Source organism: Durio zibethinus, chromosome 1, assembly GCF_047325235.1.
Source record: "Durio zibethinus cultivar Kanyao isolate XHJ-2024 chromosome 1, ASM4732523v1, whole genome shotgun sequence".
Classification (NCBI taxonomy): Eukaryota; Viridiplantae; Streptophyta; class Magnoliopsida; order Malvales; family Malvaceae; genus Durio; species Durio zibethinus.
This window is the reverse complement of record NC_143162.1, coordinates 25,407,815-25,424,760: the sequence shown is the minus strand read 5'-3', so window position 1 is coordinate 25,424,760 and position 16,946 is coordinate 25,407,815. Positions and strand designations below refer to the sequence as shown.

General features: G+C 29.2%; 1 pseudogene; it reads right to left on the bottom strand.

Annotated features, from left to right (window-relative positions):
• Nucleotides 1–5,163: 5,163 nt before the first annotated feature.
• On the bottom strand, nt 5,164–12,663 carry LOC149520490 (mavicyanin-like; annotated as a pseudogene).
• Between the last annotated feature and the right edge of the window lie 4,283 nt (nt 12,664–16,946).

The window sequence follows — 16,946 nt, the reverse complement described above, 5'->3', positions numbered from 1 at the left end:
ATTTTCACCATTCTGCTTCCCACCAAGACAATCATCTTATTCCAAGATTTAGACCCAAAAATTCTATATTATTACCCTTATTGAATGAATGCCACAAAAATAATGACACATAAAACATGTTTATGAATACATGAATATGATGACTAAAGAATGTCATGAAATGCATAGATGCCAAGGGATTTTTTTTTACAAGGCCCTAAATGGTGAAAGTTTCCTTATCCATGCATGTGTATAAAAGGAATGTAATGAAATGCAATGCATGTTCTATAAAACTCTACCATCCATGAATTCATATGCATGAAATGCAATGACATACTTACGTAGGTGATGAGATGTACCTCTGCAACATACTTGTATGAAATGCACAGACCTACCATATGCATGAGATATGTCTATATGAAATACAATGCATGTGTTGTATTGGTCTAAAAAGGTCAACACTGCCTTAAGATATGCAATGAGACAGAGTGCATGCATTACCTATTAAGATGTGCACGGAAGGCATGTATCATTTATCAACATGTGCATAAAATGGGATGCATATACTATTTATTGATATGAGTGGGATACATGTACTATCCATTGATATGGATAGGATGCAATGCATGTCTTATCTTATTATGATGTGATCAAATGGGATGCATATACTATTTAGTAGAATGCATGGGATGAGGCATATATACTATCTAATTATTATTCTTTTTTTTTTAACATGATGAAAAATGTATGTAACAGATCAAATGAAAATGTGAAAAACAAAATAACATTCAAATTTAAAAATCCTTTTTTAAAAAGGAAAAAAAATTCAAGAACATAAATTTTATTTAAAAAAAAAAACCTTTATTTTTGAAAATTTTTCATTTTATTTTAAAACATTTTTGAAAATGCAAATTTTGAATAACCACAAAATGAATGAACTTGATATTAAAAGAGAATTTTTTATTTTTTTAAAAAAATGTTTTTTTTTAAATTTTTCCTTATATTATTACTATTATTATTATAAGAAAGAAATATAATTAAGAAAATTAAGGTTAAATACCAATTAAGACCATTAAATTAAAATTAAAGATAACACATTATTAATTTTTGGCCTAACTTTCTAAAAAAAATGACATCCTTAGTGGAGTTGCCAAGCTATCTAACGATTTTGGGGATCGTAAAACGAATTTGGGAAAACAAAAGAAATAGAGTCACCACTAATCTTTTTTGACTAAGTATGACTGACCACCTATTAAACCTTACCTTCTCAATAAATTTTAAAATTAATTAAAATTTATCAAAAAGATAATTTTTGGGTTTGAGAAAATAGCTTGGATTTAGAAGTCGGTTACGCGTACGGAAAGATTAGCACCTCTATAACGCCCATTTAAAATGATACCAATTAATTATATGTTATCATTTAATATTGATTACAATGGTTTTAAATTTGGTATTTAAAAAGTTAATTTCCTTAATTTTTTTAAAAACATATTTTTTTTATTTGTAGTAAGCTTGAAAATAAACAAGAACCTTATATTGAAAAAAAATTCCTAAAAACATTTCAATACATTGGCAATATTAAAAGGAACCATCTCACCTAAGGAATTTTTAAGAATTACTACTCAGAATTCTCGAAAATCCTATCTTCGGTGGTTCATATTCATTTCCAATAGTTATTTAAAAACATAAAGTAGCATGTAAATTTAAAACAAATAGTATTTTTTGGGACTTATTTAAAAAAAAATGAGAAATCTTTGTCGAAAATTAATCTAAATGCTCTAATACACCAGCGACATTTTAGATAAATTTTCTTGTCTAAAGATTCCTAAAGAATCACTACTCGGATTTCATTAAGATCTTATCCACGAAGATTTGTCATTTGTTTTTTAAAAATCATATAATAATATAATAATCTACAAATACAGTTATTTTTTTTAGAAAAATTTTCCTATTTATTAAGAAAAAACATCCAAATTAAAAAAATGAAAAATTTTCATATTGAAAAGAAACTTCTAAATATTCCAATATTTTGATAATTTTTAGAAGACTTTTTTTACCTAAGAAATTCTCAGAAATCACTACTCGGACTTTTCAAAGTCCCATCCTCAGAATTTTTAAAATATGCAAAGCAAACAATAAAGTAGACTATGTACACAAAAATATATATTCATTGGGAATTAATCTTCTTTAATCAATCTCTAATTATCACTAAAAATTTGAAAGGAATAGAAGAAATAAAATTTTTATTGAAAATTTTCCTAAATACCCCAATACGCTGACAATATTTTTAGAAAATTTTTCTCACCTAGAGATTTCTTAGGAATCTCTACTCAGACTTCCTTAGAATCACATCCTCGGATAAATTTTACTCACTTTGTTCTTTCTTACTTGGCTATTTAATTTTGATCCTATTAATTTCACTACCTAAAGAAATCAATATATATTAATAATAACATCTATCAAAATTTTAGAAAAAATACAAATGAAACCTTTTTTATATTGAATATTTTCCTACATACTCAATTACTTTAGAGGTATTTTAGAAAAATATCATCACCTAGACATTTTAGAGAATCTCTACTCGGACTTCTCTAAAATATCATCTTTGAAAAATTTCATTCATATCATTATTAGATGCATGAAAAGTAAAGTATATCAAACATGAATTTAAACACAAAACATTAAATTAAAATAAGCATGAGAATCTAAACAAAGAAATTAACAATGTACAAAATTAAACTTATAATTGAATTTAAACAATCATAAACAAATTGTATGAGTGTAATTAAAATAAAAAACACATAAAAATAAACTCTATTAAAAACAAACTTCAAGTTTTATATTTTTATAAAAGTTTTTTACCACAATATTCCAATCAAAGTAATAATTTTTTTATTGTTCATGTCAAGATCAAGAAAATATAAACTCCACTAGCCTTTTCCGTGGTCCCCACGTTTTGGCTTTCATGGATGTTTAAACATTATATTTTTCTATAAAAAAGGAAGCCATCCTCTCCTGCCGATTATACAATACAATTGAAAACAAAGCCAAGGTTACTTAAAAAGGGCCCCACGTCTTGGCACTTCCGTGCATGTTCATTCTTTTTGTTTGTCAGAATGATGCACATGACCTACATGCCAGGAATCCCCACGTAGAAACAAATCTATGAAAGGAAAAGAAACCAATATATTTTGAACAAGAAACCATGCGTGAAAGTGAAGCTTTGAACTTCCATAATCCTAAATTAGCAGTAGCTATGAACCAATAACTATGGCTATGAAACAACAAGCTTGGGATGGGATACGATGCGAGGAAAGGATGAAAGAGCACACAGGACGCAATCAGACCAGGAAAATGTGAAAGAAATAAACAAAACAAGCATTTAGTTTTCTTCATACAACAAGCAACGAAACTGGTTTGCTCAAACTTCCATTTTGTCTTGAACTTTTTTCTTTGAAACCTTTATAAAACTAGTTTTTTTCTTTTTTTCGTCAAAGCCTCTTGTTTCTCCTTACTCAAGCCTAGCAAAATTGTTTACTTTTCCATGAAACAGAGCATGAATTCTTAACTGAAAATAAATTTCATATGCATTCAATACATTCAGCAAACTCGTGAAGCTATAAGGAAAGGAAAGAAGACTCACGTTCCCTGCTTCTTTTCGTTTTGGTCAACTTCTCCACTGGTTTCTGCTTCCTTCTTGCTTTCTTTTGCTGGTAACTTCTTCTTTTTCCTTCAGCAGCTTCTCCTCTTTTTCTTTTTCTTTCCTCCTTTTTTTTGTTCTGTTCGGCAGCTTTTCTCCTCGTGTTTGGCTCCTTTTTTTTTTTTTAGAAACTCTCTCCTCCCTCTTTTTTCTTCTTGACCGAAACACCCCAGTCTACTTAATGGTCAGTCTAGGAAAGATCTCATCCAAGGGTCAAAGTTTGCATTTTTATTTCTTCAAAGGGACCACCTTTGACCATTAGATCCATATCAAATAACAATCCAATGGTCCACATTAATTACTGCAAAGATGATATTTTTATGCCCTCCAAATATGTGAAAAGACTATTTTACCCTTGGTTGCAAAGTTTTTGGTATTTAAGCCTTTTCCATGGAAATCAAGATTCTCATGGTCATTTTTAGGATTTTAAAAAACTAAAAATCATGAAATATTATAGGATTATGATCTGAAAATTTTCGTGAAATTCCAAGCTCAAAAATGCCAAATTATGAAAATACCCCTCAAAGGATATTTTGGTAATTTCATACTTTTTGGGATACCGCTGTGATTTTAAATGCATCAAAAATCATGAAATATTATAGGATTAAGGTCTGAAAGGTTTCATGAAAATCTAAGATTGAAAATATCAAATTACGAAAATACCCCTTATAAGAGTATTTTGGTAATTTGGCATTTCTTGAGGCATAATGAAAATTTCAGTGTTTTGAAAAAAAAATCCAAAATTCAATTTAATAACACCTTGATTTCAGTGAGGTTTTGAAATTTCAGAATTAACTCACACTCTATTCATTTTAACCAAATTTTACATACATAATTTGACTTTATTTGACTCGCTTTGACCCGAGTTGACTTTGGATTTTGAATTGACAAATTTATGAGGTCTTTCGAGTCTTAAATGGTGTTCGTAAATGGTCTTGACTTTTTGCTCAAAAATGAGCCCTGAATCAATCATGTTAAAAAATATTCCAGACAAAATTTGGTGTCTACAACTTAAACTTTCAGAATTGATCTACGTCGTTTGGGGCCATTTTTCTCAAAATGAAGCCCATATCGATATTGAGGACAAGGTTTCTAGAATTTTTAGACTTTTTTGACCACCGACAATAATTGTTGGCGATGGAGGAAATGACAGCCAATGACATTGACTAATCGAATTCTAGGTATAAACAATGGCCACGACTGGGTTTCATAAAGAGAGGCTTCTATGACAATGAGAGAAAGGGGTAGAGAAATATGAAAAAACTTATCTATATTTACAAAGTCCCAAATATTTGATGTGCAATTACTTGAAAATACTTTAAAAAGGTAGTATTAGATTATCATAATGAGGAAAAAGAACACTTATTTATAAAAGTAAAAGATAAATTTCTTCTACAATTAGAAGAAAAGAGATAATTTTAAATAAAGATAATAATTAGTCTTATTAGATAATAATGCAAAAGATCTTTCTTTGACTGTCTCTCTTAAACTAGTACTGAAAAAACCATATGATTTGAATAATAGGCTTGAGCCATAAAGTAATTGTTGGGGGTATTTAGTGGTCTAAAAGGTATAATTTTTTTTCTTTATTAGGGGCTTTTGGCAAACAACTAGGGGCATTTTGGACATTTGTGTTGACCTGACATGTTAGGTTGGCTTAACACACTCAATGCCACATCAACTCAACTACATCATTATCGTTCTCCATTGGCTCCCTGCCTTTCATTTATAAATATAGGCATTTAAATATTATCATACCAAATTTCACCTTGTCTTAATGCCTTACTTTTCTCTCTTTCTGACTTCTTTCATTCTAATTTTTGACTTGAGCATCGGAGTGCAAACATAAGGAACATTCCTTACCTTTGCATCTAACCATTGTCTTTTAGTTTTCTATCATTTTAAGAATACCCTAATGTTAAACCCTGATATAAACATTTGGCATTCTAGGTCGGAGGGTTTTCTATTCATTAGTTGAGCATAAGACAATGCAACATAGGAAGAGAAATTTAGAAGAAAGAGAGATAGTCATCCTGGTCAAAATGGAAATGCACAATAGCCAACACTTAGATCGACTTACCCCATAATAGGTTGGTCCGACCATGAAGTAGCTTTAAACTTTGATCGAGCAGGTACAAACTCTTAAACAGATGTTATAAAACCATAGCCCCACCATAGGTTTTGAAGGTACCTAACCTAATTACCCTTGGCAACCAAGCTATAGAAAAGTAACCAAGCTATGAAAAGATAGAAGCTTCTTCGGCCTCTAAAGAAGAAAAACATGATACTCTAGCTCACCACTACCCTAGTCACAACTCAACACATGCCATGACTTAAAAATAAAAACAAACTAACCTAGGACCATAGCCAAACAAAGACTTAGAAGCTCAAAATAAGCTATGGGAAAGAGTTAAAGGCAAAGGTGGTGGCTTTTGAGGATGAGCTCAAATTTTTGGAGACCTTGCCCTTCACTGTAAAGATTGGCAATGCTATGCCCCAAAGGGGTTCAAAATACCAACCTTAGAAACTTTTGATAGTACTTCTAAATCTTTGGAACATCTAAAATTTTATAGAACTAATATGATGATGTAAGGTACAGATGAAGCTCTGATGTGTAAAAGCTTTGCTACTACCCTCCAAGGTGTAGCTCAATCTTGGTATAGCAATCTAAAATTGAGGCTGATCATGACATTTCAAAAGCTTAGCCACTTATTCTTATCTCAATTCGTAAATAGTTGAGAAATAAAAAAAAAATGACGTTAAGCCTGATATCAATTCATTGAGGCATAATGAATCTTTAAAGAACTATGTCAACTGTTTTAACACAGAAGCCCTACAAGTGAAAGACTTGGAATAAATGGCTACTGTAGCTGCCCTAACAAATGGAATCAATGATAAAGAGTACCACCTAAAACTGACCTTATCATTAAAGCTACCTAAAACTTTAGTTGACGTCTTACTTGTAGCTAAGAAATACATAAATGTTGACACTATAATGAGAAATGCTAACACTACATAAGGCCAAGAGCTTTGTACCACCAAAGCAGTTCATATATCCTATAGGGTACACATACCCTAGAATGCCATCAGCTTCAAATCCAAGGCATTATCAAAGTTATATAAATTCTATCTTTACTGAAAAGGTAGTGAATCCAATCAAGGTCCCTGATCTAGATAATCCAAAAAAAAGGAAAAATTAAAGGCAAAAGATATTGAATCATTGAGGACTCGATAGCTGACAAAAAGATTAGTATGCTAGAGGAAAGGTTATGAGCAGTAAAGGGAATTGGTTTTTATGGTTTTGTGGATCCTACTAGCCTCTATTTAGTTCCATATATTATTATTCCGTTGAAGTTAAAGGTTTCAAAGTTCAAAAAATATAATGGTACAAAGTGCCCAAAGACCTACATTACCATGTATTATCAGGAGATGGCTACCCATGCTAATAATGAGAAGCTATTAATGCATGTATTCTAAGATAGCCTTATTAGTTCTGCTGCTAGGTGGTATGTCTAGTTAGAGAGGACTTGCATTCAGTTCTGGAGTGATATAGCCCGTGACTTCATTAGTCAATATCGTCATATCATAGATTTAGTTTCTAACCACTTGTCTTTATAGAATATGGAAAAAGAGGCAACTAAATCATTTAAAGAGTATGCCTAAAGGTGAGGGGATATAGCTACTCAAATACAACCTCCCCTAACTGATAAAGAGACCACGATGTTATTTGTCAGTACTTTAAAATTTCTCTATTATGAAAAAATGATAGAAATGCAACAAAAATTTCATCGACATAGTGATCTCAGGTGAAATAATTGAGAATGCCATTAAAATGGCAAGTTAGAAGGGGAAGAAGCTTCCATCAAGAAAGCACCAAAGAAAAAAGAAGCTAAAGCTCAAGCTGTGAGCTTTGATCGATGATAATTCAGAAGTCATCAACCTTATTCACCATAAGGTTACTCCCTTTACTATCTTATAATGAATAATACCTTATCCTACCCATATCAGCCAGCCCTAGTACCATTTTACTCACCAATATATCAATCTATCTATAGCCTAAACACTCAACTTTCAGCAAAACCTTAGTTTCATCTTGCTAATTTAACAAGTGGTTCACGAGAGCAACGAATTACCTGAGAAAAATCCATATTTGTTCCAATCCCTATGACTTATATAGAGTTATACCGAGAGCTCTACAACAACCACTTAATTGCCCTTAGCTGTCTGGAGCTGCTCAAGCCACCTTATCCCAAGTGGTATGATCTTACAGCTTACTGTGACTACCACTATGAAATTGTTAGACATTCCACTAAAAATTGCACTGCTTTAAAGCATAAAGTGCAATGATTGATCAAGAATGGAATGATAAATTTTGATATAGTAGGGACAACAACACTTAATGTTAATGGTAATCCATTGCCTAATCATAATGTCAATGCACTAAATGAGGACCAAGAGTGAGTTTGATCTGAAAAGGCTTGGTGTGCTTCAATGAATCAGAAGGGCCAGATGTCAATAAAAACCCTTCGTTTGATCACATGAAGGCATAAGGCTAATCGAAAGTTGTTTGTCATTTTGAGATTTCTTTCAAAGTAATGTTAGAATTTCTTTTATGCAATAAGATTTCATTTTTTATCATTTTAATAAAAGGCAAGTTGGTGCATTTCATTACATTTTCTTTTTCATCTATGACATTAATGTTGGTGACATTTGCATTACATGTATGTAATTTGGTTAGGCTAAGCACTTACATAGGGCAATGAACATATGAATCATGATTTAGAACATGGCATCTGTAGTATTGTGAGAATCTCAACTATTGCAATTGCATCATTAAGAAAGCATTTGTATCATTATCATGATATTCTTTACAAAGTTTTGACTTTGATAAAAGATTGAGAATTTTTACGATAAGCAATTTTGAACTTTTGGAAGGTAAATTGACATTTACATTCATTTGAGATTGTCTAGTGTATAAAGCAAAGATATTTCAGAATCTTACCTAGAGAAAATAGATATAAAGACTTTTAAATGAAAGAATTTCAAATTCTTATTTGAAAAAAAAAATCTCTGAAGTAAAGTTCGGATCCTTAGAAAAGGATATTTTTCAATATTATGAACAATTTATAAGACCTCCGGGCATAATCTTCTAAAATTTTTTCAAACACGATCTGTGACTCTTCTAGACATAATTTTTGAGGAGCCTTATTTATTTTGTTTAAAGTCATTAAGCCTTGACTTAAAGGAGCCTAATTTATTTCTCAAAGTTGTTGAGCCTCTGTTTAGAGAAGTCTTATTTATTTTAAAGTCATTGACCCTCTGTTTAGAGGAGCCTTATTTATTTTTCAAAGTCATTAAGCCTCTGTTTAAAGGTGTTTTATTTCTTTTCCAAAAGTAATTTGAGCCTCTGTTTAGAGGAGCCTTATTTATTTTTCAAAGTTATTGAGCCTTTGTTTAGAGAAGCTTTATTTATTTTAAAGTCGTTAAGCCTCTGTTTAGAGGAGCCTTATTTATTTTCCAAAAAAGTTGTTGAGCCTCTATTTAGAGGAGCTTTATTTATTTTTTGAAAGATGAGCCTTTGCTTAGGGGGTTTTTTATTCAACAAGTTTGAGTGTCTGATTTAAAAAAATAAACATGTTGGGACGATTATCTGAATATGAGGAGTGTCTACATCTTTCCACAATTCTTGTTGCACAGGAAATGCATAAAGAGGGCAGTTATAGACACTTTATTTGGTTTAAGCTCAGATATATTGGACCTAGATTAATAGAGTCAAATTATTAAGTCTAATTACTCATTATTTTATATTTTATTTACTTATTTATTTATATTTTAATTTATTTATTTTTTGGGTTTTATCTTTTTGTTGATTATTAATTAATTAATTTTTTATTTATCTTTAATTTTTTGTTTGATTTATCTTTGGTTTTTTGTATTATCAAATTAGGAGATAATAGATATAATAAAAAAAAGAAAAAATAAAAAAACGCAGATTCTGCCGTGAATAGGTGTTGGAAGAATTGTAGTTGGTTTTAATTTCTATAGGATAAATTTTATGTGATAATTTAAAAATCTGGTCAAAGGGAGTTATAGCTAATCAGAAACTCTTTTGATTATTCCCTATAAATGCAGACTTGAATTAAGGAGGAAAACAGAGAAAACAGAGATCAAAGAGGAAAAATACATATAAAAAGGTAGGGAAAATATACAACAAAAGCCAAAGATATCAACAAAATCAGAGAAAATTTTTGAAGATTTTTTTTAAATTTTTTTGAAAAATTCCTAGATTTTGATGAAATTTTCCAATTTCTGGTGAATTTTTTGGTGACATTTGAATTTTTTGATGAGTTTTCCAAAATTCGATTGACTATTATGGCCAAAATTGAATATTTTGATGACTTTCCAATGAGCCAACTCAGATTTCGATGTAAATTTTTAGAATCCAATAATGATTCAATCAGAGTTCTTTTGGTGGTAGAGAGAGGTAGAGAAAAAAGAAAAGTAGAGAGAAAATGGAAGAAAAATCTGAGGGGAAAAAAAGAGAATTTGATCTTTTATATTGCTGTTAAATAACGTCATTTTGGGCGTTTAAGAAACCCAGGATCTACATTGTTTCTAGTGGGTGATCTGACCCATAAAACTTGACCCATTTTTGACCCACGTCCCTATCCTTGGCTTCAACCTAGTCAAGTTGTGAGCCACGCCATTCCAACCACTTCCCCTACTTGTAGCTGAACTAAGCCGTTTTTCTATTTTGGTATTTTTTATTTTTATTTATATTTTTAAGTGTTTTTGTATGATTAAATTTTAAGAAAAATAAAAAATATAAAACAAAATAAAATATTTTTGGAGAATAAATAATAATTATCCAATGTTGGAGTTTTTAGAAATTTCAAATGGTAATTTCTAAAAAATTCCTAAATGAGAAATTTTCTCTAAATTTGTTCCAAATGGTAGAATAACTTAGGTAAAGTTTCAATAATAATAATAATAATAAATATTTATTTTTAATTCAAGAAAAAGAGGAAAAAACAAAAAAATAATAATAAGAAATTTTAATAAAAATTTTGGTTAAAATATTTGACAATTATCCAAGGATGAGAATCTTAGAAATTTCAAGTGGTAAATTTCCTAAGAAATCTCTAAGTGAGAAATTTCTTTAAATTTGTCTCAAATTGTGGAAGCTTTAAATGAAATTTCAAGAAAATAGTTGTCATATTATTCCAAAAAGATCAAATAAAACAAAAAAAAAATTTCTAAATTGGGCCAAATGGTGAAAAATTTAAAAATAAAATAAAAATAAATTCTAATGATGAAATTCTTAGTAATCACAAATTGTTGATTATCTAAGAAATTTTTAGGTGAGAAAATATATCTAATTTTAGCCCAAAAGATGGATGAATTAGATATATTTTCAATACAAAAACCATAATAAAAAAATAATTAAATCTTTTTTCCAATGATAGACCCTCTTCAAGAAAAGAAATAGAATTTTTGAATACTCTTAAGGTGAGAACATAATTTTTAAGAAATCTACGAGATTGATGGAGAAATATTAAAAGTTATTTTCAATTTGTAAACATTAAAATTTAAGACCATTAGAATAAAGACCTTAGGATAATTTAAAATAAGATGGTACCATCCTTTGGATAAGCATGTGAGGGTATTATAATCTTTCCTATATGTAATCGAATTACCAAACCCTATTCTAATTAGTAGACCAGAACTTATTCTTTTAGGGATCCTTAGTCAAACTTAGGAGCTCCTTAAAAAGATAGATTCATTAGGTGACCATTCACACCTAGAAAAATGATTGGTGATGAGTCCTGAGATTAACTCTAGTTATAGATTTATGGATCTATATATTATGACATCCCACATAGACTAGACAAACTTTCATCCTAATCTTGGATCATCCTAAATAAATGACACTTCGATAACTTTCAAATCAACCATACACTCAATCCAAAGCATAAGCATAAGATCGGACTTATACTAGGTTGACTTATGCCACAACACCTCGAGTTATAGTAAAAGGAAAAATGTCCCTTGATGCTGACCTTTGTGCCAACCTCAACTATAAGAGATCGAATTCCATGTGGTATTCTTTAAACTGGTTGACCTATACAAAATGAACTGCACACTCAATATTTAATACTCAGACTGCTTGGTAAAGGGACAAAATATTAAGGGTTTTAGTGGTCTAAAAGGTATAATGATATTTTTTTTATTAAAGGCTCTTGGTAGATAGCTAGGGGCATTTCGGACATTTGTGTCGACTTGACATGTTAGGTCGACCTTGCACATTCAGTGTCACATCAGATTGGCTTTGTCATTATTTCTTTATCGGCTCATTGCCTTTCATTTATAAATATAGGCATCTAAGCATTATCATCCCAGGTTTCATCTTGTTTTGATCCCTTCTTTTCTCTCATTCTGACCTTTTTCATTTTGATCTCTAACTTATGCATGAAAGTGCAAATGCATGGAACACTCCTAGCTTGTGCATCTAGCCACTCTCATTTAGGTTTTTGTCCTTTAAAAAATACCCGCATGTTAGAGCTCGGCACAAAAAGTAATGCTGGCTAAGCTTTATAAGATTGACTGAACTGTGCCCACTGTTGTTGACTTTAGCATTACTTGCATTACAAGCGATGAACTTAAACTATGTTACCTTTGCCACGCTATAATCTTTGGTTGCATCATAGTTTAACACTATTCAATTCACCAAAAAAGAAAAACATAAAATGATAATTAATTTTTCATAATTCTATAGATATTAACATTATATTTCCTATATGTATGGCAAAAAACATACCCAAATTGTTGCCCAACACAATGGACTTGCTACAAACCCAACTAAAATAGTTAACAAGCGTCCTCCAACCAAGCTAGTTACTAACTATGTGCTATGCAGCCAAACTTGAATATGTAGAACATAGAATCAGAATTAGAGTCAACAACTTAAATTCGAAGCTTGCCATCAGTTGAAAGAGAGAAATATAAAGGGTATGGAGAAGAATTGTTTAGAGAGGATGGCTAGTTTTATAATGGGCAAGGAATAAAGGGTTGTTGGAGAATACTTTTTTTGCTCATTGCATTATCATTTGGTTTTTGTTTTGTTCCATTTTTGGTTCAATTTGTATTTGATCCTAGTGTTTTCTTGGTCATGATCAATTAAATTAATTGAAAGACTTTTAAGAAGAAAATAACAATTTGTTTAAAAAGTTTCAATCATAAAGGGAAAATAATCTTTATTAATTTTTTCCCTTAAGGTATTACTATTTCAATAAAAATTTGAAGGAATATTAGGAATCAAATCCATTTTGCATATTTTGATTATGTATTCCTTCTATATTCTTCTTTCATTATTTGTGCCTCTCTTAGTAATTTTGTATTTTTTACCACATATATATAATGATGTTGTAGTGGATAGCACTTTCTAAAGGCAGTTTAATCTCAAGTCCTCTAATAAAGCATCCAATGTTGGTACTTTAAAATGTGGTGCATCCCAAATTAGAGTGAAAGATTAAATTATTGATAAATAAAATTAATTTTTATATTAATTTTATTCATATTTTAAATAATTATGTTTGAACAGAAATAATCTTTATATGACGAATGGTCATAATTATTTGAATATCAAGAAATTATTGTTCATAAAGGTCATAATTATACGAAAGGTCATAACCATTTGAATAGTAGTTTATGTCTATTCATTTATTATAAATAGATCTTTTAGTATAACCATTTTTACTACTTTTGATTGGAAAGTTTAAAGTTTTTGTTGTATCCTATAGATATAATTACCTTTAGAAAAATGTTTTTCACGCTTCAAAACCAAAATTCTATTCTATTATTTCTATTCTCTTATTTATTTTTTCAAAAAATTCAAAGGCAATTATGAAATTTATATTTTGCATGAAAAAGATATAAGGAAAAAAAATTGGCAAAGTTGGCAAAATCAACTTTTGAAATAAGCATGGATAGCTTTCATTATTCAAATAGTTTCTTAGTGAAATAAATACTAAATACAAGATAAGTTTCTTGTTATTATCTTTCTAGTTTTTATATTTTACTAAAAGAATTGATGATCAATAATTCATAAGAAACCTTCATCCCATTGAATTTTGCTTTCTTATTGACTATTCTTTTAATCTGTTAATTCTGAATTAAATTATTTAATTTATGATTCTTGATTTTATGGTATATTATATGTAGATTTTTTTTATCATGGCATTGAATGGTCATAAGCATAAATAGACAAGGAGTACTTGCTAGCTTTGGTTATGAATCTTTTATACCCTTCTTATATTTTGGTAAGACCATAGTTATCAAATCAAAATGATAAAATTTTCATGAATTATTTTAAGGCATAAGAGAAATTGTGAATTTATAGATCTTTTCTAAAAAGAAGCAAGTATATATGTTCTTATCATAAACCATATTTTGTGGTCCATATTCAATGATTGCATTTTATTGACAATAGCATAATACATTATTCATATTATTTGATTTATTTAATATTATTTCGACAAGAAATAAACATATTATCTAAGATAACTTCAATTCAATTGGAGAAGTTATATAATTTTTTGTAATTAGTTAAAATGCTTTCTATTTGTTGGGTGAAAATATTTCATGTATTTTATGATTTGGACACAAAAATTATAGTATTGTGTGGTTGTACATGAAATTTTGACTATTTTTAACGACATGAACCATGGTGGATATGTCTTTAGTGTCCATGATCAAATAATTTTTAAGTATCCAAGAGTTGAAATGAAACTCTTCAAATGAGACTATAGAAAGCATAAGTTTACTAGTTTTGAGATTGATTATATTTTGTATCATACTTATTGATGCATACTCTAATATTGGGTTGAAATAAAAGTTTTGAAACTTTTATGAAATGAAAATATTAAGATATAGAATATTTACTAGCCATATTTCACTAAGGGTGGATTTGGAGGCCTTCTACTAAAATAAAAACAACCACCAAATAGTGAAAAGATAAATAAAATAGCAACTTGATTAAGTATAAATGATATATTGATAATTGAATGGGACATTTTTTAATAAAAGAATGCAAATTTGCACATGGTGGGGGTAATAAGAATTGAAAGAAATAAAAATTACCACATAGTGTTGTAAAATTTTAGTATAATTTTATGAGCAAATTATACAAGCTAGTAAGTTTAGTACAACTTATTAAAATAAAATATAAAAGGTCCTTAAATATCTTAAAAGGACTAAAATAGCTTGGTTTATTCATTAAGTTTATCCAGTTGTACTAGAAGAATAATTGTATTAAAATAGATAAAAATGTAGAAATAAAATAGTTGAAATTTTATGAATATAGAGTTGTGGCCACAACTAATACCATTTATTTCTTAAAATGACAAGAATTAAGTAACAATGTCTAAAGCATATAAATTATATGTAAAATGAATAGCCTAAAGTGATTATATTAGAGATTTAATCTCAAGTGGGGGTAATTACCATAAAAGAAAATTGAATTCCAAAATAATTGGTTAGTAGTACTACAAGTAGAATAGATTTAAACCATTACTATTAGACACCAATAATGGGAACCTAATTTTGAATTAGTAACCTCTAATTACAAAGTTAATGGGTAAAAACAAGTTATTGTTATGTGTCTGTTAAACACTTATAAAATCCATTCAAAATTTAGAAAATAGTATGATCCATTGTGTACGGAGGATGAGGTTTTATACTTTTAATGGAGTATATTTAAATGTTTAAAACAATGGAGACATAATGAAAACTCTGCCTATATAAACATAGAAGTAGTGCCATTTCAATAAGAAGATTTGGGGTCTCTCTTGTAAATGTTTATAAATAATATAAGTACATGACCATAATAGTGCTAAAACAATTACAAACCTCTAAGAGAAGAATAAATAAGTATTATGTATGTTTTATCTTCAATTCTAACACTAGAGTTGAAGTTTAATCTGCGGATACCATCAACTTCGTTAAAATTTTAAGATATATACATTAATTGAATATTTAAATCAAGAGATACATTTTTATATTTTTAATATTTATTTATGTGAAAAGTTAAAGACTAAGCACCAACAAGCTAAACTAGTAGGGGCTTGTTAGTAGATTAGAATATGGTGCATCTCACATTAGATTAAAAGATTTAATTATTGATGAATAAAATTAATTTTTACTTTAATTTTATTCATATTTTAAATAATTATGTTTGAACATAAACAATTATGATATGATAAATAGTCATAATTATTTGAATATAAATAGATTATTGTTCATAAAAGTCATGATTATATAAAAGGCCATAACCATTTGAATAAAAGTTTATATTTGCTCATTTATTATAAATAGATTTTTTAGTATAATCATTTTTTTTATTTTTTATTAGAGAATTTGAGGCTTTGTGATATAATTACTTTTAAGAAAATGTTTTTCACACTTCAAAGCCAAAATTCTTTTCTATTATTTTTATTCTCTTATTTATTTTTTCTCACATCCAAATCAGAGTAAGATGATCCACCCTCTTCCCAAGCCTTCCTAGCCATATCTTTCAATGCCCTAGCTTAGCTTCTTATTTCCACAACTTCTTTGCCAACCAATATCTGAGTAATTGCCCTTTCTATATCTTCTATGGTTACTGAGAATTTTGTGACATCTACCCATCTAGTCCATTCTTTGGCTCCAATATCCACTTCTATCTTTAGGACATGTATAACCAGCTTTTCATAACAAAATCGTTCTCGAACTCACAGTGCTTTGCTATTCGTAACCCAGCACTGAGACCAATATATACCTTCAGCCAAAATAAGATTATAAGATCCATTCCATTGCATTTATCTACATAGCATGCATGAATTTTACCTTGAGGATTTATCAGAATTGTCGCACCAAAAAATAACTTATTTGCTATATATATATCTACTACTCCGTCACAAAAAAAAAAAAAAAAAACCTTCAGCGAAAGTCAGACTTGTCATTTGGACTGATGGCTGGCAGAAACTCAGGTACGCTTCCTATATCCTGAAATAAAGGATGAGTGATATCAATTGAGTTGAACCACAACAGGAGTTATCAGATAATATATTAGCAATAGACTTTGCAAATCAGGGTTTTAACAATTAAACACAACCTTATTTTGTTCCAACTCGCTTAAAATTACTGTTAAAAGTAGATTTTATGTTCAAAAGCAGTTTTTAACCTAACGCAATACTATAGAACAAAAAAATTTTGGTTTTTCATTTTAAAA